Source organism: Cupressus sempervirens, chromosome 7, assembly GCF_028749045.1.
Source record: "Cupressus sempervirens isolate cs-2001-9-10 chromosome 7, ASM2874904v1, whole genome shotgun sequence".
NCBI lineage: Eukaryota > Viridiplantae > Streptophyta > Pinopsida > Cupressales > Cupressaceae > Cupressus > Cupressus sempervirens.
This window is the reverse complement of record NC_143124.1, coordinates 636,636,550-636,663,267: the sequence shown is the minus strand read 5'-3', so window position 1 is coordinate 636,663,267 and position 26,718 is coordinate 636,636,550.

Sequence of the window (26,718 nt, the reverse complement as noted above, 5' to 3'; positions counted from 1 at the left end):
TTAAAGTATACCTGGCTAATCCACTAGTACTAGTCCCTCCAATCATATGCTGACCATTGATTCTCTACATTTTTGCCACTTTAGTTGCCCTAGGTTCTCTTTTAGCATAGCTAGATTAAAATGGAAATGAGCAAGCTATCTACTATCTTAGTCAAACATTAGTTGGCTATGAGTTGAACTACACTGCTATAGAGTTAGATTGTTTGGCTATAGTCTTTTTCACATAGAAACTATGCCATTACATTCTTAATCATACTACACACCTCATTGGTAAGATAGATTCCCTAAGGTATTTTCTATCAACATCTTCCCTCACTGGTCGTGCTACAAAATGGGTCTTCATTTTAAGTGAATTCAACATTGTCTATAAAGACCACAAGGCTATTAAGGGACAAGTCATTATCAACCAACTTGTAAAAGCTCCTCTTCAAGGAGACCATCCTACCATAGAAAAATTTCTAGATGACGCAATTATGGATGTTACCTCTACTACATAATGGAAATTATATTTTGATGGTTCTTTCACACAAAAATGATTGGGGGAAGGAATTTTATTTACACTGCAAGGAAACCTTATTCCTAAGTCTTACAAAATTTCATTCCCTTGCATAAACAACATAGTTGAGTATGAAGGATTAGTAATAGGGCTACATCAAGCTATTCGATGGAATATTAAGGGGCTAGTTGTCTTTGGAGACTCTTAATAAGTTCCAAATGAATACTAAACAAAGGATGAAAAGTTGTTGCCATATTGTTAGATAGTAGAGGATCTTACAAAATACTTCACCGAGATAGTCTTTTAGTAGATACCAAGGATAAATAACAAAATAGTAGATGTCATGGCTACCATAGCATCCATGATCGCCATGCCTGAATACAATTCTAAGTGTGAGTTTCTCTTTGATAATCTTTGTCTTCCTACTTATGAGCAACCTGAATCAGAGCTAGTGTGTGAGATTATTGATCATGAGTCTCCGTAGTACTCCAACATTTTTTCCTACCTTCATCACAAAACAATACCCATAGCCCTTTCCACAAACCAAAGAAAAACCTTCATTCGATGAACTGCCTGATACCCTATCCTAGGTGACAAACTTTTTTGAAAATACTTCAATGGAACCCTCCTTTGATGTCTCAATTTAGATGAAGCCAGAATGGCATTAGAAGAGGTTCATCAAGGAAATCATGGTGCCCATTCTAATGGCCTTACATTAGCAAAAAAGCTCCTTAGAATGGGTTATTATTGGCCTACTATGGAAGTTGATGCCTATCATTTTGTGAAATGATGTTTTCCTTGTCAGCAACATGGAGATTTGATACACACTCCTGCCTAAGACCTTCAATCCACCATCAAACCATGACCCTTTTCCTACTGGGGTTTTGATCTTATTGGTCAAATATATCCAAATTCTGTATATGCCCATGAGTATATTATTGCTACCATTGAGTATTTCACAAAGTGGGTTGAGGCTATCCCTTTAACCTACACCACCAAAAAATAGGTTTCAAAGTTTATCTTGAACTACATCATTTGTCACTTTGGTATCCCTCAAGACATCATCACTAATAATGGAACTCCTTTCAAAAATTAGGAGTTCACCACATTGTGTAGGAAATTCATAATTACCCAAAATTTCTCTAGCAAATACTTCTCCCAAGGCAATGGCCAAGCTAAAGCCACTAATAAAATGATTTTGAAATTCCTAAAGAAAACTATTGGTGCAGCTAGCCATGTCTAGCACCTCCAAATTTCTCTTACCCTCTGGGCCTATCACATCTCCATCCATACCCCCATAGGAGCTACTCCATTTTCCCTTATTTATGGTTTTGAGGCTATATTACCCATTGAAATTGAGCTCCCTTTCCTTATAATCTCTATCAAGAATCTGATTTCCAAAGAAGAATACCAAATTGCTCACTTGCAAGAGTTGCAAATCCTCGATGAGAGATGCCTCAATGCCCTGAACCACCTCTACATGTATCAAAATCACCTTCAAATCTAGTTTCACAAAAAGGTTAGACCTCGAGAATTTGAGGTGGGTGACCTAGTGTTGCAGCATAAGATGAGAAACCACCAGAACCATGAAAAGAAAGGAAAATTTGAAGCTAATTAGCTTGATCTATTTATCATTAAAACAAAGTATGGTTTTGGGGCATATTAGATTGCCACTTCAGAGGGAGATCTACTCCCTAAGCCTATAAATATCGAAAACCTCAAGTATTTCTATGCTTGAGTTCTGTAGTTTTGTGATTTGCTCATAGTATGTTAGATATTAGCCCATTTTCTTGTCCTACAATTGGTGACCTTGATGTGAAGATCATGCTTAACAAACTTGGGTTTCTTGTTTTTATACTTATAGGTGCAAGGAAGGAGCTCACTTGGAAGGGTATAATGGATATCTACTCTTTCTTATCACAAATAGTTTGATTAGGGGGCCTAGTAACATGATTTTAGGCTTTTATTCATGCATTTTGGTAGCTTGTTGTCCTAAGGTGCACTCTGCTTTGTCAAGGCGCACTTGGGACCTCTAGGAAGTAGTTTAAGGGGCCTAGGAGTCACCAAAACCCCCATCTATTGTTTAAACCTAACCAACTATGCATAGAAACTACCAACTATGCCCTTCTAGGCTCCAAGTGCACTAGGGGTGCACTCTACACTATCTGAGCACATTTGGTTGGGGAGGTTTAAAAATTTCAAGTTCTGGGTATTGTTTTGGCCTCATTTCCCTATAGCCTACACCTAGTCTCCCAACTACACTCAAATTGGCCCCAACTACACTAGGGGTGTAGTTAGCATTGTTTGAGCACACTTTGTTAGCATTATGTTGTATTTTTCATTAGTGACAACACTTATTCGATTCTGAATGCTTACCGAGCTCATTACTCAGTCTACAGTTTATATCGAGCATTCAGTAGTTACCTTGTAAGTTCAATAGTTATGTAGTTCACACTGAGTATTTCTGAAGCTACCAAGTGAATATGCAGTTCAACAGTGTTTACCAAGCTTACAATATTCACCAAACATATAATGGTTACCAAGCTTCATAGTATCTATCGAGTTATCAATTTGCATGACATAAAGTTAGTTTCTACCGAGCGATGGATGTGTAGTGTTTACCAAGTGACAGCAAGGTAAACAAAGGTTTTAGTATTCATTGAGTGACACTATATCTACTGAGTCTCCAATAGTTATCATGTTCCAAGCTACATTGTGTGATTAATATGGACCGTGCTTCTACTTCTACCGAGTGCATGACGATGCCGAGTAATGCAGTGGATGTCGAGTAATAGAAGGCCACCGAGTTAGCTTGAAGAGCCTGAATTTTCTACTATTTGGCTGACTTAGTAATGTTTTGTTTACATGTGTTTTAACCGAACTTGTAATTGTTATTACTAGAATGGTATATATGTAGTGTATTGCATAATTTGCAATGTATCATCATCAATAATATTATCATGGAATGTTAAGGAATGGACATGTAATGTTTTGAGAAGAGTGAATGTGAATCAATAGCAGAGCAAAGTATTTAGCAAGGTCAACAAGGAGCAGCAAAGACATATCAATCAAAAGAGGTGATATATACTTCAAGATCTATTTAGCAATTTAGTTTTAAGTCAAATCTATTGTTTCATCCTGACAGGTGATTCAGTTTTCCAAATCCTTTAACATGGTAGACTTAACAATCTTTGTATAAATCTCCTAACAGAGTGCATTAACAAGGTGGACTTAACAGTCCAAATTGCTCTTAATAGGGTAGATCATCAGAAGTGGTCAATGTAAGCCCTAACAGACTAACTTTATACTATAGTAGTGAAGTTTTGTGGGTATCATCCCCACCCCAATTTTAATTTCTATTTGGAAGGATTCTGGGTCACCAAATACCTTGTTCATGTGTTATGTATGTTTATCTTTTCTCATGCATGCAGTAGATTAAAAGAATGAATAGTGAATGATTTATATGGTTAAAGTGTTAGTTAAATTTCAAAATTTTTGAGGTTACTGATTCACCCCTCCCCTCTTAGTAACCTAGCTAGTCTTGATTATTTCCAACAATTGGTATCAGAGCATTGTGGTTCTGAAGATAAAGTTTGATAGATTGAGCAAAGATCTAAGGACAAATGGAGATATTCAGACTTGACAAGGAAATTGAAAATGAAAAGCTAAATTTGGAGATGGCCATAGCTCAACTAAAGGAAGCAAAGGAGAATCTTTCCCAATCCTTGAAAAGAAGGAAGGAACTTGCAAGAAAAATGAATGACAATTAGTATGTTGAAGAAAATATTGAAGACCTTTTCCCATCAAGTAGTTTAGATGAAGCTAATTAGGCAATCAAAGAACTCCTAGCAAAGAATGGCTCTTTGCAAGAAGAAGTAAGGAAACTCAAAAGAGACAAGAAATTCAATCAATCAGGCTATGTGAGATTTTGGAGCAAAGAAATAAGGCAAATGAAGATTTGGAGGCAAGAAACAATGAAGAACAAAATCAATCCAATCAGCATGAAGACCTCATTGATCAAATCATTGGAGCAAATGAAGAAATCAGGATTCTCAACGCATAGAATGAAAGAATAAGAAGTGATCTAAATTATGAAAGGGAAATTAATGAAAGAATAATGAGAGAACTGAGATCTGAAAAGAAAATCATTGAAAAATTGAAGAATGACCTAAATGTTGAAAAACAAATCAATGAAAGAATGATGAAATCACAAGAAGACATGAATCAATTAAATCAATAAAATGAGAAGAATCTTCATAGGAAAAAAGGTAAAGTAGGACTTGGATATAATGAAGAAGAAGGTGAATCTTCCAAGCAAGGTGCAAAGAGGAATTTAAAACTCTCATGTAATCATTGTGCGAAAATTGGTCATACATCAAACAAATGCTGGAGCAATGGAAAAGAAAAATTCAATGGAAAATGCTACAACTACAATCAGCATGGTCATAAAGCTAATGAATGTAAGGAGAAACCAAAATTTGAAAGTAAATGTCATAAATGTAAAAAGCATGGTCACAAGGCATTTCATTGTAGATCGAAATCATTCAATCCAGCTGAACAACTTGTAAAGGCAATATTTAGATGGGACTACAATACCTGGTGTAGATGTCATTATTATGGAGAATATGGACACACTGGCATAAATTGTGAAAGGCATCACCTAAGAAAGAAGGATACTACTATAAGGTGTTACACATGCACTGAACTCAGTCATATAGCTAAAAAATGCATGAACATAAGAAAAATTGAAGATGAAAAGAAAGCAAGGGATGACAACATAAGGAAATAAATGAGGTAGCAATGGATTCCTAAATCTACTAAGGATACAAGCTCAAATCATGGAAGTGAGGTCACTCAAGAAGTGGGTGACACCATCCCCTCAAACTAAATTCCTAAGAATGTGTTGGAGCTGTACTCAACAAGAAAATCATAAGCAGTTCCAAGAAATATGAGGAATGCAAATGATCCAATTAGTATTCCAGATACACAAGGATCACTGAAAGGTTATCTTTCACCGACTTGCATCACAATCCATCGAGGAAAGTTGGTTGAAGACCCCACCAAGCAAGGTCGAGAGTAAAGAAATTTGGTTCATCTGCCAAGTTGGTACTCTTGCCAAGTTAGGTTAGTGGATGATAGTCTGTCATGCACTACGTTAGTATGGTACCTAGCATTAATGGAAAACTTTCATAAAAAGGGCAGAATTGAACTTCATTTTTTAGTGCGTCTTCAGTATTCTCAGAGCAAAGGGATTTCCAGGTGCACTCAACTGATTCCAAGCAATTTTGAGTGAATTTGCTGCTAAGCAATTTGTTTGAAAATTTCCATCACTTATCGAGCAGCAATGGTATCCAGAAGTACCAGTAGTACCAAGGTGAAAAGGGGGTCAAAGATGTTGGTAAAGGGTGTAGAGTGGAATGCACCAAATTTCAAGATAGTTCTAGTAGTGGCAGAAGCACTCGACCCTAATGGTGCATAATCACAAATTCCACCAAAGGTACTTCTAATTAACGATATTCACACTCATTTTAAGTGTTCAATTCAAGAGATAGGAACCCTAGAAATGGATAGTGCTTTAGAAGAAATGTGTGTTGATGGTTCATTGAAACCCAAGCACAAACACTTAGAATCGAAAGGGTTGACACATATATCACACCTACTAAGAAGCTTTCAAATAAAATGGATTAGGTATATTCTTAGTCATGTACACAATGGTCAATTATGGTTGGAGCAGCCCATATTGATCACCAAAAATATGACTCACAAGATTATTGGCCTTCCCATTCTGAACAAAGAAAAATCCACCAAAACCCTAGGTTGGGATGAACTCCAGAAGAAAAAACCTAGCCGAGTGGGATGGTAGAGGTTTGAAAATTAGCACCATTACTGATGTGGAGTTCAGGTTTAGAATTCATGTAATTGCCCACAAAATTTACAGTTCTAGTCATTTAAATAGTGTGACATGTGAGGCAGTGGACTTAGCATTCAAAGTTGTGAAGAAAAACATGGAATTTGACCTGTTAGAGCTACTACTAAAGCAACTAAACAAGAATATGGACAGCATCAGGTCATCAAAGAAAAATCCCTATAAATTTGGTTCTTTGTTGATGTGTCTTTTCTTTTATGTGCAAAAATTATTTCCATCCAAAGGATTTGTCATGTGGAGAAAGGATGTTCCCATTTTGTATCAGATAAATGAGTTTATTGCAGAAATGGGTGTAAACTTTGACAATATAATGGACAATTATTTTGAAGACTTCAAAGAAAGAATGAAAAATAGGTTTAGGATTCCTCCTAAACTTGTTGAGGATTATAAAGATGATGTATATTTCATGGTAGACTGTGATAGAGTATGCATTCAGGTAGTCAGGGCCCAAGTTGCATGGGTGAAACCTCTCCCTTATGAGGTCAATATTGATGAAACCAGGGACATCATTGAAGCACTAGTAAATGAGCTTGTAGATCCCAAGCAACCAATCTTTAGCACATATGATGAGGCAAAAGCCATAATTAATTGGAAATCAAGCTACCTCAAGCAATCAACAAAGGTAAGAGGAAGATTGCTAAGATGAAAACTACCACTAGTCCCTTAATGCTTACCAAGGGAAAAGGAGAGGATCAAGAAGAGGATCAAGAAAAAGAAGATGAAGAGAAAGAATTAGAAAAGGAGGCAGAGCCAACTAAGAAGAAAGGAAGGATTATCATTACTAAACCTCCAAAGGCCTCCACAACTATTTTCACTAGGAGAGGAAAAGGAAAAGATAAAGGTGAAGTAATGTTCAACAAGCCCCAAATTACCTTCCAAGAAAGGCTAAAACAGATGGAAGAGGGAGCTAGCATCACAAAATTCAAGGCTTTAAAGTTTGAAACTAGAACTAATGTTGGGAAGATGCAGATTAAGGAGCTAGTACTCACCAAAATGGGAAAGTGGAAGTATTCCCCATACCAGATTGCTCCTCAGATCTCAAAAGAATTGTTAGTAAGATTGCAACTGAGGTGGGAGTTAGCTACACAGATAGCCAAGAACATCTATGAACAATCCTTGAGGAAACTATTGCCAAATCTTACTAATGCAGAAGTAAAGGCAACAATGAAGGATAATGAAGGTAAAATGATGATCATATTCCACACATGTTTGATTTTAATGAAGGATAATGAAGGTAAAATGATGATCAGATTCCACACATGTTTGATTTTAATTGAGCATGTTGTAAGAGATGCAACAAACATGTGGAAGAATATCTATGATCTGCATAAGCCTAGTGATGATCTAGTTGAGATCAAGGATGATGATGGTGATAGTGATGATGAAGAAGATGATAGCACTCCATGTGCTACTATTGATGTTGAAGACTATTAGGCACTAAGGGCTGATGATGAAGAGAAAGAGGAAGAAGCTAAATAGGAAGATAAGGAGGAAGTGGATGAAGAAGATGATCCGATGAAGATTGCAACAAAAGTCATTGCTTCCCTTCCTTAGTCTCCACCTAAGCTAGCAACATCATCAAGGTGGAGTCAACTTCAATAGGATTGATTGCATCTACATCAAAAATATCATCTACTCTTGCCACCTCATAGCTCTAGGTATCTTCAATGGAAGTATCAGTTACTTTATCTACTAAGCTGTAGCCTTCTTCATTAGCACTCGAGCAATCCATCACAGTAATGTGCATAGTTGTTAGTTCCACAATTGTATCAACTTCTTCTACACCATGTACAGTAAGTCTGCTAGTTCATTCTACAATTTTGTCTACCATAGCTCTAACTGCACCAATTTTTGTTCCAGTTAGTTCTTCAATTGTAAATATTTCAGCTTGTACATTACTTATTGGCACATCATTTTTGGGAGGCACATCAATTTTGGATACAGTTGGTAATTCTCTCAGTTTTCCTCTAGTTGGACGAATTCAAGTCTTTTCTGCTAGTCCATCTACATCAACTATTGTTTCTGTTCCTAAATCCAAGGAAGTAAGCACTGAAGTAAAACCAAAGACCCATCTAAAACTTTTGCTTACTGGTGAGGCAATTGATGAAGATATAGACTTGGATAAAGAAATTATTATCCCTAAGATAGATTTGGACACTACCTCAGCCAACGAAATGAGATTGGTCAGTCAGCTTTTAGAGAAAAAGGCAAGGCAGAAGCAACTAAGAGAAGAGAGGGATAGAGAATTCACAATAATCAAGAATGCCAAAAACATAATTACTAAAACTATAGGTGATGATGTTGATCCATCTCAACACATTTTGTTACAATTAGAAGAGGCTATAAATAAGTTCAATGAGGACACTTCTGGCCAAGAGAAGCTCATTGAAAAGGTAGAGAAGAAATTTGACAATAAGGTGCTTGAGCACATTGCTTAGCACACTGCAATAAAGCAAGTAGAATTATCCACAATTTTGAGCAACCTTGAACATTCCTTTACAAATGTAACATTACTTTTTGGCAAAATTCGTGATGTTACCAAGTATACCAAGGATATTAAAGAAAAATTGAATTAAAATTGATGTGGAAATTAAGGCTAGTGCTCAAAAGTTATAGCTTGACCCTAGTTCAAGCTCATCACATCACATGAAGGTGAAATTTTTGTCAAAAATGCAGGCAGAGCTACTCCAAGAGGAAGCCAAGATCAGATCTACACTAATTGACATCCAGAATATGATCCTTCCAATTATGGACCAAATGCAGAAACATATTGCTTATTCAAAAATATTGATCCAAGACAACAATTTTTCAATAGCAGATCATATGATTGAACTTTTTGCAGAAGTTCAAGTGGCACTCTCCACCTGCAAAATTTTGGAAGACAATTGGGATAAGACATTGGCTCTTATTATCAAGGTACACTCCAAGTTTCTCTCACATTTTGATGTCTCTATTTGAATTTATTGTATATACTCTTTGGCATTATTGTCAAAAAGGGGGAGTATGAGATGAACAAGGAAAGAGAACAGGGGAAGTAAAGAGACTTGTGGAGAAATAAGGAAGAAAATAAATTGATATATGTACAGATAAAAGCTATTAATATATTATGCCATATGTATGAGGGAGATATGTAAGATATGTATACAAAGTAGCTTTACAAAGATCAATTTTGAAAAATCAAATCTTAATGTCAGTGAACATAAGTTTTGGCTCATAAGTGTTTTTTTCACTAATGCCAAAGGGGGAGATTGTTAGCATTATATTGTATTTGTCATTAGTGACAACACTTATTCAATTTTGAATTCTTACCGAGCTCATCACTCAGTCTTTAGTTTATACTGAGCATTCAGTGGCTACCTTGTAAGTTCAACAGTTATGTAGTTCACATCGAGTATTTCTGAAGCTACCGAGTGAATATGCAGTTCAACAATGTTTACTGAACTTATACTATTCAGAGAATAGATAATGGTTACTGAGCTTCACATTATCTACCAAGTTATCAATTTGCATGACATAAAGTCAGTTTCTACTGAGCGATGGGTGTGTAGTGTTTACTGAGTAACAATAAGGTAAACAAAGGTTTTAGTATTCATCGAGTGACACTATATCTACCAAGTCTCCAATGGTTACCAAATTCCAAGCTATGTTGTGTGATTAGTATGGATCATGCTTCTACTTCTATCGAGTGCATGATGATGCCGAGTAATGTAGTGGATGGTGAGTATTAGAAGATCACCGAGTCAGCTTGAAGAGCTTGAGTTTTCTACTATTTGACCAACTCAGTAATGTTTTGTTTACTTGTGTTTTAGTTGACCTTGCAATTTTTATTAATGGAATGGTATATATGTAGTGTATTGCATCATTTGCAATGTATCATCATCAATACTATTATCATGGAATGTTAAGGAATGGACATGTAATGTTTTGAGAAGAGTGAATGTGAATCAACAATAGAGCAAAGTATTCAACAAGGTCAACAAGGAGCAACAAAGACATATTATTCATAAGAGGTGATCTATACTTCAAGATCTATTCAAAAATTTAGTTGTAAGTTAGATCTACTATTTCATCTTGATAGGTGATTCAGTTTTCCAAATCCTTTAACAAGGTAGACTTAACAGTCTTTGTATAAATCTCCTAACAGAGTGCATACTTCATTGTATGTTTGTGAAACCTCTAACAAGGTGGACTTAGCAGTCCAAATTGCTCTTAATAGGGTAGACCATCAAAAGTGTTCAATGTAAGCCTTAATAGGCCAACTTTATACTACAGTAGTGAAGTTTTGTGGGTATCATCCCCACCCCGATTTTACTTTCTATTTGGAAGGTTTCTAGGTCAGAAAATACCTTGTTCATGTGTTATGTATGTTTATCTTTTCTCATGCATTTAGTAGATTAAAAGAATGAATAGTGAATGATTTATATGGTTAAAGTGTTAGTTAAATTTTAAAATTTTTGAGGTTACTAATTCACCCCTCCCCTCTCAGTAACCTAGCTAGTCTTGATTATTTCTAACACACTTGGTGGCCTCTTGAGGGTTTCTGGCCTTCTAGGGTGTAGTCTGCTCTATCAGAGCGTAGTTGGTTCATAAAAAGCACTTATTTTAATAAAAATCTACATCTAGGGTTTCAGTTTAATTCTAAGACCTAGATTAGATGTTTTTGTGTTACTGATGATCTATTTGTAGCATGTGACAATCACTGGGAGAAGAAATATCAATTAAAAACTACTAATGCTTCTTTGTAGGATGTTGTCAAAGACCTATGTGCTTGTCTAAATCATGTGTGTGGATTTCTTATATTAGATAATGCTTCACTTGGTCCACTAAAAAGAACTTTTATTTTTTTTCTGGTGTCCATGCATTGATTAAAGCCCTAGGAGTTACATCTATGTATCCTCCTCCCTCGCCATTTATGGATCTTAGGTGCAAGAGAAATCCATGTGACTTCTTTAGAGAAGCCTACCTTACACCCAAAAATTACCACTTGGTGAGCCCTAGGGGATGACCTTAAAGCAGCAATGGGCCAAAGCCAGGTCAATATTTCAGCCGCTATAATGAACTCAATATAGTTAATGCTATGTCAATGATATTGTTGCATGATAGCTCTCCTCTAGTACTCTTGTAATGAATAAAACCTTGGTTCTCATGGTTGGAAGACCTTCTAAGGAAGTTGATCATTCACTTACTAAATGGAATACTCACACTAGATACCTTGTTTTAAGGCAAAAAACCTTTCTATCCACTGGCTCAGGGGGTCACCCATGCTCGTGAAGACATCTCACATTCTCACGGTTCTTATTAGAGAGAACAAACCCTTGGGAAGTGGATCTTGGTAGCCCCAAGAAGTGAGTGCACTATAAGCAGGAGCTTGTGGTGCCAAGATTCTAAGTTGTCCACTCTGGATAAGTACAACTAAACTTTAGTTCAAGTGGGAATGCAGTGGATATAGTCTTAAAGCCTAGGCTGTGGTGTGTATTTTCACTTTAACAACTATTCTTATCTTAGTGTGCCTTGTGTGTGTGTGTAAAACATTAATCAAGATAAAGAAAAATTTACAAATTGACACCTTGGATACTATTCAAGCCTTGTCAAAACATTACAACATTGTCAAAACATTCCAAACTTTGGTCCAAAACATTCAAGACTTTGAAAACATGGAGGCTTGTAACTTTAGGAGTGCTTGGCATGACTGAGATTCTACCCTTGTACAACATACCTTGCATTCACCATATTTTGAGCCTCATGCTTGCATCCTCTAGGCCTCATATTTCATCTTATTAGTCCCCATTTTTTATCACTTATCATTCATGGTGCATTCCTTAGAGTTCCTCTTGCATCACCTAGTTTTCACTTTCTAGCCATTAAACTTTGTATTTCATCTTCCATCTTGCATCCTTGCATACCCTAGAAAACATTTTGCACAACTTATCCCTCATTTAAAATTTCCTAAACATTATTTTCAACCTTCTTTTTTATCATAACATTGTCCCTTGTCATCTAGGTTTTTGGAACAATAATTTGGAAATCATAGAACCAAAAATCACCCTAGTTTCAGCTAAACTTATCAATTGCGCTCTGAAACTATCAACTATGATCAAATTGACCCCAAGTGCACTAGGGGAATATTTGTATCTATCTAAGCACACTTGGTCACTTGGAAACCTAGTTTAGACTTCTAGACATCATTTTAGGACTTGAGGAGTGTCACTAGGTACCTAGATAGGTCCCCCTTTCTCAGCATGTCTTGAACTGCATTTTGCATCTCCTAACCTTCATTGTACACACTTCAAGCTTCATTCCTTAGGTTATAACCTTCATTTTTCATCTTTAATCTTGTCCTAACATCATTCCCAACCATCTATCTATCTCTGACATATCAACCTGATAATCACTAAGTCCAAAATCAAGATACATTCAACCTAGTCTCCTAACTGTGCTATGAAACTACCAACTACACTCAAACTAGCCCCAAGTGCATGATAGGCATATTTGGTACTATTAGAGTACACTTGGTGCTTTCATAGTGCACTTGGTTACTTGTATGATTGTTTTGGGACCCTAAAATTGCATCGAAAAGCCTTTGCAGGTCCTCATTCTGCACATGACACAAAACATCATTTTGCATCCTAGGACCTTTGCATATTTCACATCCAATCATCATAACCATAATTTTTATTACCCTAAATCTCATTTTGAACCCAAAACCTTTGAACTTAATAAAAAATTAGAACAAAGTATGAGTCCTAGAGTATCTCTTAATGTTGATGGATGATGGATCTTGACCAGTCCTTTTGTCATTTTTATCATTTTCTTTGGTCAAACTCTATCTATGTCTTGATGGATTTTACCTTGTCATTTTTATCAACTTGATATTTATTTTATTTTATCTCTTTTTAGTCAAGATCCAAAGTCCATCTTTACAAGGTTAAACTCTTAGAAAAAATACTTTCCAAAGATTTGATCCTAAGTTCAAAACCTTGCATGCACCCTTTTCATAGAATTATCACATTCCTAGTCTCCCTAAACATCATTTTTATTAACCCTAGTTGCATATACCCTTCATCTTACATTGTCCAAAACCCTAGCATCATTTCTAATATCAAACCCATCAACTTGTGTCTCAATCAACTTGTCTTCTTGATCTCATATCCCCATTTTGAATGTCCTAAATGCCATTATCAACCTTAGCATACCTTCCCTTTCATAATCCAACTTGCATGCATTAACCTCCAACATCATTCCCAAGACCAAAATTCAACCCTAGTCTTCCTTTTGCATACCATAGAATTATTTTCATACCCATTAGTCAAAACCCAAAACATCATTCACATTTGCATTTTTGCATTATTTCCTTAGGAAATTTGCATCTTTCATATCAAAACCCTAGGTAATTTTGTAATTTCTTATATTGCACAACATACCTAAACCCTTTAAAATCCAAAAAATACTTATATCTTGCATACCCACATCCTAGTTATCAAATTTTTGTATATTTTACCAACTGCATACCTTCTGCTTACTAATTGCATACCTTGAGGGCCCCAAGTGCACCAAGGGTGCAGTTGGTAGTTTCAAGGCATAATTGGTAGTTTTAGAGAACACTTGGTAATTAGGAATTTCATTTTAGGTTCCAGAACCCTAAAGTACATTCACATAGCTTGCATTGCATCCCTAAACCTTGGAAAACACCTAAAAACACTTAGATCATTCACACTGCATATTTGTCATCCTAACACATCATTTTACCAATTGCATACCTTCTACTTACCAAATGCTTACCTTTAGGGCCCCAAGCACACCAAGGGCACACTTGGTACTATTATAGCATAGTTGGTAGTTTAGTTACACACTTGGAAGGCAGAGTGTCCATTTAGGGTTTCCTCTATTACATTTGCATCCTTAGGTATCATGCCAACACTTACAAGGACACAATTAGTCTAGAGACTAGAAGCACTATATCAGCCCTTATTTTCAGAGGTACAAAAACAACCAAAACCTCATCCAAGACAAAAGAAGAGCAAGAAACCACAACAAATGTTTGATAAAGACCAAATCAAAGCATCACAATTGTAACTTGTAGACCCCTTAAGAATGTATTTGCAAGAGCATAACCATCAAGGAATGACACAACCAACCCTAAAAAAAACACCTACTATGAGGTTTACTTCAAGAACTTCCCCTACACATGGAATGGTTTAATGGAGTCCCAATTTTGAACCCATATTCATACCTATACCACCCGGATGTGGAAGTGTACCTACAACTCCCAAGGATGAAGAAACTCACCCATTTGAATTTAGTAAGCCTAACACAAGTACCTTCATTCCTCTAAACATACAAGGTACTTTGCACCTAAGTGATGATTTTGACATATATTATGGCATCACTAACAAAGAAATGGCTAAGGCTTGCCATGACAAGACTTTTCACAAAAACTTCAAACTTTTGGTAGCCAAAGAAATTGTCAAATTTAATCCAAACTTGGAGGGACCTAAGTCCAAACACCAAAACAACCAAACACTCAAAGACATACAACCCATGATTAATTTGGACTTAGACAAGGGAAAAAAATCTTTGGAATGTTTGAAAACACATATAAAACCTATGAGGTCTCACCAAGAATCAACCATTGAAATCCTCCAAAGTAATTTTTAACAAATTAACATAAATCCCTTGTTTGATGAACCTCCATCAAAAAATGGTAACAAGACTCTCCCAAAGTATCCCAAAAGAAAGTTAACAATTAACCTCAATCAAGTAATGCAACAATAAGACATGCCTAATGAGACTTCCACTCTACGGATGCCAAACATACCTCCTTTGGAGGAAAATAAACAAAGTGCACCCTTGCTCCTAACTCTACCAACTGTTATGACATTAAATTTTATGGAACCCTTTATGAGTATACTATGTGGAACATCAATTGCAAAAACCCCTATTGACATACAAAGGAAGAGTCTTATCGACATTTCACCCATTCCCCATAGAAATATGTCTCATTGCCAAATCAATATGATGTCCCAAGGAGAAACATCTAACACACAAAAGTATCAAGACCCAAACATGATGTTCACCTCTAAGGGACATAACCAACTTCCAATACAACAAAAACCTATAGTGGTACATGGAATTATCATCCCTAATGTGCAACCAAGTCAAAATCCACTTAACATGCATACAATACATCAAAAACAACATCAACCACAACAAAAACCTCAAGTGGTGCAAGGATCCAACGTCCCTAAAACACAAGCAAATGTGAATCCACTTGAGTTACACATAATGTACCATTAAAAATTCCAACAACAAGCAGCCATGTTTGCTAAATAACATGAGAAACTAAGGAAATAGTTTGAATACCAAGATGCCTTGAGTAAAAAATTTCCTATCAACAAACTTATTACAAAAACAACATACACCTCAACAACCTCAACATATACCTCTACAACAATAGTCACACACATGGTCTCACATGCAACCAACAAAGGTATCTCAACATCAACCATAGAAAATGATACAACAACAACCACAACAAGTGATACAACAATAACCCATGGTACAACAGTCACAATCAATACCACAACAAGTACCATAGAAAGTCTTGCAACAAGTACCCCAACATGTACCACAACAAAGACCTTTTTGTCTTTGCGGTACTAACATACCTCCACCACCTAGTGACACATCACCTAACTCTTCAAACACATAAATGTCAAAACCAAGTAGACATAGTTCTCACCATAGCAAATGATCTACTCATAGACACCAAAGACTAGAAGAGAGGGCTATCACTCAAAATCCTAATGAAGATTTAATACAACAATTCAAACAACTATCCAAACAAGTCAAGGCATTGGGAGTCCAGAAGAAATAGGCTCTATACACAAAAAGGGACTTACTACCTAATCCCTTTGACAAAAGTCTGTATATGCCTCCATTCTTAAAACATTTTGAGACACCAAGATTTGAAAAATATCAAGGAAAAGGAAACCTAGTTGATCACATCTAGGAATTATGTGCCTCTTGTACTAAACTTAGTGATGAGCTCACATGCCTCATGAGAACATTCCTTCATTCTCTAGGTGGGACTGTACTTGAATGGTACTACAAACTTCCTAGTAACATAAAATCTTGGTCAAAATTGGTAGACAAATTCATCTCCCACCTTTCCTTCAACATTACAAATGAGGTGACACTTTTTGATTTATGCTCAAGAGAGCCATTCATCACATTCTTATTATGTTGGAGAAACCTAGTTAGTCAATGCTCATTGAATATTCCTGAAGAACAACAAGCTAATTTTTGCATTGAAAACCTGGTCCCTAACCTAATGTAAAAAGTCAAGATCAAAAGTCCAAGCACTATCTCCAAGTTGTTGAAAAGGGGGCTAGTATTGAGGATTCCCTCACCCATAAGGGTATTCTTAAAAAAAAACAAGGAAAACACCAACAAGAAGGCAAAAATTTCCTTCAAGAACAAGAATGTAACCAATGATGGTATTATAGATGCACACATGATCAATGCATCACAACCTTAACTAACTCTAAAAGGTGAAAACCCTAAAAGTTGACAAACTTCCCATCAGACAGCACCTCACTAATAGAAAACTAAGACTTCCATGTAGAACAAACCTCAAAGACATCCTAGAACCAAAGACAAAAAATTCACCATCAGGGATACCTCTTGAGACTACACTTCAACAATTACTCAGTAATAACTTCCTATAGTTACCTCGATCAAAGATGAACCATTAACCAAGGCTTCTTGGTGGGATGACAATGAATTTTGTGAGTACCACTACACCAAAGGTCACAAGACCTTGTCATGTTTTTAGCTAATAAATGAAATACAAGATCTTATCGATGATAGTGTAATCATAGTTGATCCATCATTACTAGCATTCAATTCTAATCATACTATTTTTAAAGATCCTTTGTGGAAAGGGAAGGCCTCCATTTCAAACTCAAACTCACAAGCTAATATGAATTACACACATATTGGATATGACTACGCCATCAATTGCTTCAATGAATCTGACTCTCCCATATCCACATTCACCTTAAGGGATAATGATCCTTGTTGTGTTGTCACTACATGTCATACCAAGATCACCCTACCTAGAGCTTCTTCTAGATCTATTTCTTCTATTAGATCTACATCCCCTAGTAGACCTAATCCTCATACTTCATCTGATTATAGCCTTGTTGACCAGCTTAGCAAGACCCTTGAATCAATATCCATCTTGGACCTACTACGCGTGTCCCCCCAAGATCAAAAGATCTTGGATCAAGCCCTCAAATAGTTAATAGTCCCTAACAACATTGATGTTTCCCAATTCTAGTCCATGGTTGGAAACTTATCTGCCTCATAACATCACCTTTTCACCTTGGGATATCCCTAAAGATAGATCCAATCATAATGACCCCCTTCATCTTGAAGTCTTTATCCATAATGCCAAGGTCAGACATGTCTTGATAGATGGAGGAGAGAGACTAAACATCTATACCCTTAAAGTTGTCAAGGGTTTGGGTTACTATGAAGAAGATGTGGATCCCTCTCACATAATCATAATAAAGGCCTATGATGATGGAGAATTCTTCTCCAAGGGCATTATCATATTACCCATAAGAGTTGGTCTAACTACTAAGAATACATTATTCTAGGTCTTAGATATCAAAATGAATTACAACATGATACTAGGATGCCCTTGGATCCATGCTATGAAAGTGGTGCCTTCCACATACCACTAGTGCTTAAAATTTTCCTTTAACAATGTGGAGGTTACCATCCCTGGTGATCTAGATCCTTTTTAGTTTTGTGCCAATCTAAGAGATACTACTACATACCAAGTCTAAACAAACAATGAAGCACAATGCACAGATTCCTTTTAATATGTGGACACTGATATACTCCTTAGTAAGGCCAAGGAAAAGTTGAAGATTAAAGACATAGGTTGTGGAGAATACTTTATGTCTCAAGTATTTCACAATAGGGAGTTTCCACTTTCTCCCCAATCTTATGGTAAATCACAACAATTGCAAGCACAACATTCTAAGATTAGTATACAAAATGCTAATTCCATTAATTTCATTAGCAGAGGTAGCCTACATGAAGAACATGTCTATGAGAATACATCTATCTATATTAAGAAAGAAAAAGTAGAACAAGAACCCACTTTTGTATCTCCTAACAAGTATGGACTTGGGTTTACTATCATGAAGAAACAAGGCTATGATGGATGTAGTGGTCTTGGACCTCAGAAACAAGGAATAATTGAACCTATCACTACAAAAGGATGACTTCCTAGTTTGGGGCTTGGATTCAAACCATTGCAAATAGGTCCTTCTAGTAATAAGGTACCCACATGTGAGACTATGAATGTTTCGAATGATGAAAAGGCATATGAGGACACCCAACCTAAAAGCAATAATCCTTATGCATTTGACCATATATTTGTTAACCCTAATGATACCACTAAACCATATATCGATATATATATACCTTCAACTAGAGTCCATTCAACATTGATGATGATATCTCCTTAAGTTATCCCAAACTATTGGATTGGGACCAGCGTGGATTACTGATATTTGATTAATTCGACAATGATGATGCTCTTGTAATAGACTTTGAAATTTATGAAGGAATCATGATTGATAATCATAAAGAATAAATTCTTCATAAATTAAACACATTGGCATATTTTAGGGAGTCAACTTCATCTTCCAATTGCAAAATTGGAAAGATAACAAAAAAGACAAAAGTAGGACTCTTGGTGAAAATTGAAAGGAACCATTAGACCATGAAAAATAAAAAGCTAAGCATCTCCCAAGGATACTATGTGAAAAATATGATGCAATGAATATTAGTGTTTGAGTGTTCATAATGTCTCAAGGTCTTTTTGAGCTCTATTGATCAACCTTCATGTGGAGAGTTGTAGGTTTCAATCCTCCCAATCCTTCATTATATCTAGTTGTTTGTCCCCAAATCCATCTACCTAACTTTTCTAACACCCAAAATCAAACCTCTATCGAGTGAGCCTTTGAATATGTCATCATCAATGACATCCCACACAACAAATCCTTTGACCCGATTATCCTTAGATGCCTTGATTCATGAGAAGTAGACACTATCTTACGTATGGTGCATGATGGTATATCTCAAGGCCTTTCCAGTGGTTTAATTTTAGCTTTAGACTTGAAACAAATCCTATGTAGTTATTGTTAGTCATGGATCTAGATATTATAAGCTAGTAACAATAATAATAGATTTCTTTTTAGTGATTATCAACAACATTCATGGTTTTGACTAAAAGTCCTGAAAAAATATTTCTAAAATGGCAAAAAGTCTTGAAAAATAAATATGAAAAAATAGCAAAAAGTCCTATAAAAGGGAAAAAAAAAAAAGTGAAAAAAGTCACGAAAAAAAAATGGACGCCTTGATGAAAACCTGGCAAACAAGCATCTTGGCATGAAAATTTGAGTCAAGAGAAAAATTTCGTCCAAAAGTGAAAACCTAGCAAATAGGTGCTTTGGGCAAGTACCATGGTGAAAACCTGGCAAACATGCACCATGTGTAATCAGTTGTAGCTCCATCTATCAGGATTCCATATGTGTTTCTCCCTTTTGTCATTCCCTGATCACATCCTTCATATTGAAAGACATTCCTCATCCTTGATCATGGCCCACAAATTGGTTAATATATACAATTATCTTACCAAGTGGCACTAGTTTGTACATTCTCCATCTTTGGCCTTTGTACAAAGTTTATGTCTTATCTAGGGGCATATTACCTATATAGTGCATGCGTTTCAACTTGAATTGGGAGAATCTCCCCAAGCACACATTATCTATTGAACTTATCATATATCAAATTGGAGCTAACACTTGTGAATTCTTTATGATCCCAAAAAAATCCTAAAATTTCAAATATGCTCCTAAACAAAATCCTAAAAATTCAAATAGGATCCTAAAAAATCCTAAAAATTTGGATATGATCTTGAAAAAATCCTTAAAATCACATAATGTTCTTAAAAAGCCAACAAAACTTGATATAACACCTTGAACAAATTCATAAATATCATAAATATCTTGAACAAATCACTAAATTTCATAAAATATCCTAAAAAATTGATAAAAATCATATAATGTCCTAAAAAACCTACTAAACATCATAAAACATCCTAAAATAAACCCAAAAAATCAAAAAATGTCCTAAAGAAACAAATAACACAAAAACATCAAATATCCTCAAAAACCCTAAAAATTGCAAAACCCATCAAAAACTTGAAATAAACCTTGTAAATAGTCATCGTTGATAATCACCCCTTTTTCTTAAGCATTCACACTTTCATAGACTAAAACTAAAAACATTGCACTTGAAAGACAATCACACTATCTAAGCAATGTGAACCAACAATTAATCCAACTTGTCGTTATCAACCAAACCAAAAATTCAACCTATCACATCGTCAATCAGTCCAACACTTTCTAAAGACCTAAAACACTAAAAAAAAGGTAATAATGGACAAGAATAGCTATTGGCTCACACTATTTAGTGAGTGATTTATTTTTTCTTTATTTTTCTTTGATCATGTTCATATGCTAGTGGATGATATAAATTGATCTATGAGAGCGACCAAGATGGTTCATGGTCATATTTTATTTTCTATCTATTGAATGCACCTTTGAGAGTCTGGGGCATGTATATATGCCTAATTAAGGAAAAGTTCATTTTCTATCTACATTATTCTTGTTTACACAAAAGGTTGCATTTACACTCTGGCCCTTTATGCCATGATCCATTGCATTCCATCTATCATATCAAAATAAAGCTCCATTGACATATAATGCACTTTATGAAAGAAAAAGTCCTCACCTCATTCTAACTAGTCATCATTCTAACTGGTCCTCATATCATCTCCTTAATCTTCTATCATTCAATCTCATTCACCATCACCATGGTCTTGTACTCTGATTCACCAAAATCATCTTCATCTTTACACTGTTTGTCAACCTTCTATGGATTTTCCCCAAGTTTGACCATTGTTTGACCACATTTGACTTATTTTTACCCAGGTTATGACCTATTTCCATGGTTTTGGGCATGCACACAAAGTTTTAGGTCATTTTGAATCCAGTCAGGCTAATTTTGGCCCTCGGAGCCTTTTAGGGCATAGTCTACACTATTAGAGCATAGTTTGGCCTCCCAAGTGCACATAAAGTGCACTTGGTCATCTTAGAGTACATTTTGCATGAAAAAGTGTACCCTCTACACACTTGGGTGCACTTGGGGTAGTTTGATGCCCGAAACTGCTCCCGGAGCCCTGATTGACCCTTGTGTTGCTCTCTAGAGGCTATAACTTTTGTGTTTGAGCTTTGATTTGAAATCTGTCAGTTTAATTTTATTACTATCTTTGTTGTGAAAAAATTTAACTATAATTTTAATTTTTTTGTCACTTTATTAAGTGGTAACCCATGAAATTACTCCTAGGGCCTCGATCGACCACTATTTTGCACTCTAGACCCAATAACTTTTGTGTTTGAGCTCTGATTTATGATCCATTAGTTGCTATGGCTTGGTCTTCTTGTTGTTAAAAAATTGGGCTATCATACCCATACCTTGTTTAATTTCTCAAGGGGGCACCCTTATATACCACCCCTACTAGGGCATGTTGTTATGGCTTTCTCATTAGCTATTCTTCGACACAATGCTCTAAATCACATTGTATCAAAGATGGGAAAATGTAGATGCTCAAAAATGGTTCGCATCTATGGTTCCATCATATTTTCACACTAACTCATCCAATTTTCTCATTTCACTAATTTTGATCATTTTCCCAAACTTGAATATCACTTGAGTAGGTTTTGATAATGTCCATCATTTGTATCCCCTTTCACATCATTTTCTATTCATTTTAGAATCTGATCCACTCAACCCAAAACCATTTCAACATCATTGGAATCATATCAAATCAACCTAGAATCACCCCAAATCTAGCTAGAATCACTCCAAATTAGTCTAAATCAACCCAAAATGTGCCAAATGTCCCAAATCTATCATCATCTGCCCAATCCTAGGTATTGTCATGTCTCTGAGTGCCTTGGAAACCTATCAAACTTATCAAATCAAACCTTAACACTATCATGTCTCTCAATGCTAGTTCAAACTATCATTCACACCATCCAATCTTTGACATTGTCATGTCACTCAGTGTTAGATTTTTGAATTATACAATCAATTTAATAACATTGATAGTGTTCATCGATGTTATTATGATCAACCCTATCAATCAATTCTGATTCTGTAGCATTTATAATGTCAAGTTAAATGTTATGTGTCCTTAATTCATGTCATGTATCCTTGGCATGTTATCAATTTTAATCAATTAATCAACTGATCATGGCTTTGATCTATTCACCATCATCCTAGTTGATCTGCATAATTTTTGTATGTCATCCTGCATTTATCTAATCAAATTGGCCAATCATCTACTAATTTTCTCTATAGGATTAAATAACCCATACTTTAATCCTATGTAATTCAAATCATTTTAATCATGCATTACTAATTGTTCTCACTAGCCAAGCATCCTCAATTGATTAATATTATTAATTAATTGATTCATCATTCACAAACCATGGAAATTCATGATTTCCTAAGTCATATTTTCCACCTCTAATTTCCAAATTACTAATTTCCATTTATGTGGAATAATGAATTTTTAATTCAAATATTCCACATAATCTTGACATTGCCTTGACATCATCATGACACATGGTTATGACACATCTTAGATTCTCCATTTGCACTTGGATAAATGCATCATATTGGATATATTTGATTCCTTACACATGGCTATAATAAGCCCCTATCATTATAGATTCTTGGCTACAAGTGGCATTGGGATATCATATGCACATCATAGATTCCTATCCATTTTTAATAAGGTTGACTTCTATGCATCAAAGAATCTTACATTTGGCATCTTGTGTCATGTGTGTCATAGATTTCCAAAAGGAATCTCTTGCCAAGTTGCACATTCAAGGTGACAAGTTCAATGCTCTCCTCTTGCATGTTGGCTATAAAATGAGCCACATTGCTCCCATTTCCATCTCTTCAACATCCTTAAGAGCTACATCCTTAGAGTCTTTTTCTTAGCATCCATTAGGCTTGAAATCACTCTTCTAGTACTCTCATGGCATCATCTCATCAATGGTCTTTTGCTTTCAATTGTGTGAATTATAAGCAATTGGAGCTACATCATATGGAGAAGAAAGGACATGGGAGCTACAAATAAAAGAGGGAGTTTTACTTTATGTTGCTTTCTTTTTTTAATTTTTCTTTCATGGTAGACTTGAGGGTATTAACATATGTTTATTGAGTTTTGTGATTTTCTCATAGTATGTTGGATATTAGCCCATTTTCTAGTCCTACAACATTATGCACAATACATCATCGAAACTCATTGTATTTGCATCACTATGTCAAAAATGATCACTCTAGAGATCATGTGCCTAGCTATGAGGGCCCTACCCCTCCTCTACCCTATCTGACTAATGACTCTAATCTTTGTCAACCACCTATGACCCATGAGCTAGATGCCTCCTAGAAATCTAGTTGTCATTGCTCTACTGGCACGACTTCAAGATACAATGTCCTATAATATGCTGCCTCTCACATGACTCATGCCTCATGCCAGCATGCAATCAGAGCCTCCTACATAATAATAATCATACTCTCATCTTGAACAATCTACCTAGCAATGTCTCTATGCCCAAGATACTTGTCTGCTCAGTGCTACAAGGTCTCTCTATCCTCTCGCAAGGAGGCTACATCCCATCTCATGGTTTCTAACTCTACCAACTCCCCCACATTTGCATACATCATGAGATCATTGAAATCATTGGCATTGATCCTTGCTAGTGTTGCTAGGGCCTCTTGTGCATTATCTACCCTGCCCTACCCTGGTTGTAACTCTACTTGTAGTATGATAATCTCTACATGTGTACTCACAACCCTAGCACTCTTGGATGCTACCTCTCCCTACAGTTGGAAAACCTTTGTTTGGAGGCTATCTTGCTCAGCCTTAACTATCTTTGCATCCCCCTAATCTACCAAAGGTGGCCCCTATGGTACTTGTACCTATAGACCTTGTTGTAGTCCCTGCCCTAGTAGTGGCCCTACTAGTGCATGTAATCTCCTTTGCCACACTTGTTGTCCCTATACCCTCTACTAGTGCCTCTCCCCCTTTGGCCCCATTTCCCCAACCTTGTGCCTTCTTTTTGGGTGAAGGAACCCTTGGTACTGTTAGCCTCAGTGGCTGATGAGCCTCCAACCATTGTGTGTATGCTAGTGTCATCCCAACATCTCTTGATCTTGCCCATGCACCCATGGCACTAGTTGCATGGCATGCCATGAAACCCTCACTAGTTTGATGGTGGCCCCAAAAATCCATAGTCTATTGTACTCCCAAGACACCACTAGATAAAGGAACCTACTTGGCACAATATCTTGCACCTGTCTAAATTGTCTCTGTACCCTAGAGGGCATATAGTGCATACAAATATGTACTATCTTGCTAATCAACCTATAGTATAACTAAGCATACTGCAAGTAGAGTTGTTCCTCAACATCATCCTCTCACCTTGTAGGCAATATGGCTCCCCACCACTTGCAGTCTACAAATGTCATCCAATCAAACATGATGATCTCATCTAGACATCGTCTCCAGAGTCTTATCAACTTAGTAGATATTTACTAGATTGGTGGTCTATATTGACATGCATAAGACTCTCTGGGTCGTTGCATCTCTCATCGAGTAATAGGACATGTCATGCCTATATGCTCCCATAACCATACCATCAGTAGAGTCAATCCTAGACCTATGGTCCTTTGCATTCTATAGGTACACATGCGTAAACCATAATATAGCTAGGCCAAGATGGTGTGGCCCTAGTAGAAAACCATGCCTTCATCCTGTAGCAAAGTACTAAGCACTCGACCTATCTAATCAAAAATCCATGCCTAGCATGGTCTAGTACCAACCTCCATATAAGTGACACCAAGTAAAGAGCTAGCTGAGGCAATCTTTAGTCTAGCACCTCCCTCTAAGTCAACCACAACCACTAAATCGGTAGTCATTATCTCCTCTATTGAAAGCACTCTCGCACATATGGATCTGCTCCCTCTAGAATGTACTCCAAGTATATCCCATAGATTGATAGTCATAGTATTTGTCGCACATCTAGTAAAGTCATCATCACCTCTCCTATAGGTAGATGGAAGCTCAAAGTTAGTGTATGCCATCACTCCACCAGTGTTGAAAGTTGCACTAAGTGCACCCTCAGGTTTGGCCACCTGTGGACATGCTCAAGTCCACAAAGCTGCATGTGTCCTAACTCCCTACTCTACCTTTGTAAGTCTCTCCCCTAGCACCATTGTTTCTGGATAGTGCTCTAATGATTGAAATGTCACTGTAGGCCCCTATAGCACAGACATGCAATAATCATTCTACATTTGTTTCCATGCTCTCATTTTTTATCTACGCATGGGGTATCTTGCTTTATACATCCTCCTAATCATCCTTATCACCCAAGTCTAGTGATTCATCCAAATCAAAAAAGATTCCAATCCATGTAGACATGGATTAGTGGAAATACCAAAATATGGAGACATTGATTTGGCATCTCTGGCAGCTTTGCAGACATCATTTTTTGTGCTCGTGACTATTTTTTTGTCATCTTTAGAGATGACGACACAAAGATTGTCATCTCTGACCTGACCCTAACCCTTTTTCTTCATCTGTATAGATGACAAGATATACCCTATCATCTTCAAAGATGACATGATGTATCCTATCATGTCCATAGAGGTCACTTCACTATTTCTTTGTCTTCACAGATGACGGAGTAGAGAAATATCATCTCTACCTGACCCAATTTTTCCCCTATTTGTCACCCTAAAAATTCATATTGTAAAAGCATAATTGAAAAACTAAAAATTTGGGATGGTTCACTTCTTAGTGGTCCCATGTCAGCTGGTCTTTGGTGCACCCAAACACATTCTCCAAGCTATAATCTCTCGATCAGATCTATCCTTCACTTTGATTCTCTACTCTCTAGGTGTGCAAATGATTGTTCAAAGAGCCCCTCAGAGGCTTATATAAGCCCTCCAAGGTCCCATTTTGAGCTTATACCCACTCCTTGGCCCTGTATACTCTTGTTTATCCTCCAGTCATGTAAATTGTTCATCTATCCTTTTTCCTACCCTTTCTTTTCTTCTTGGTGTAGGACTA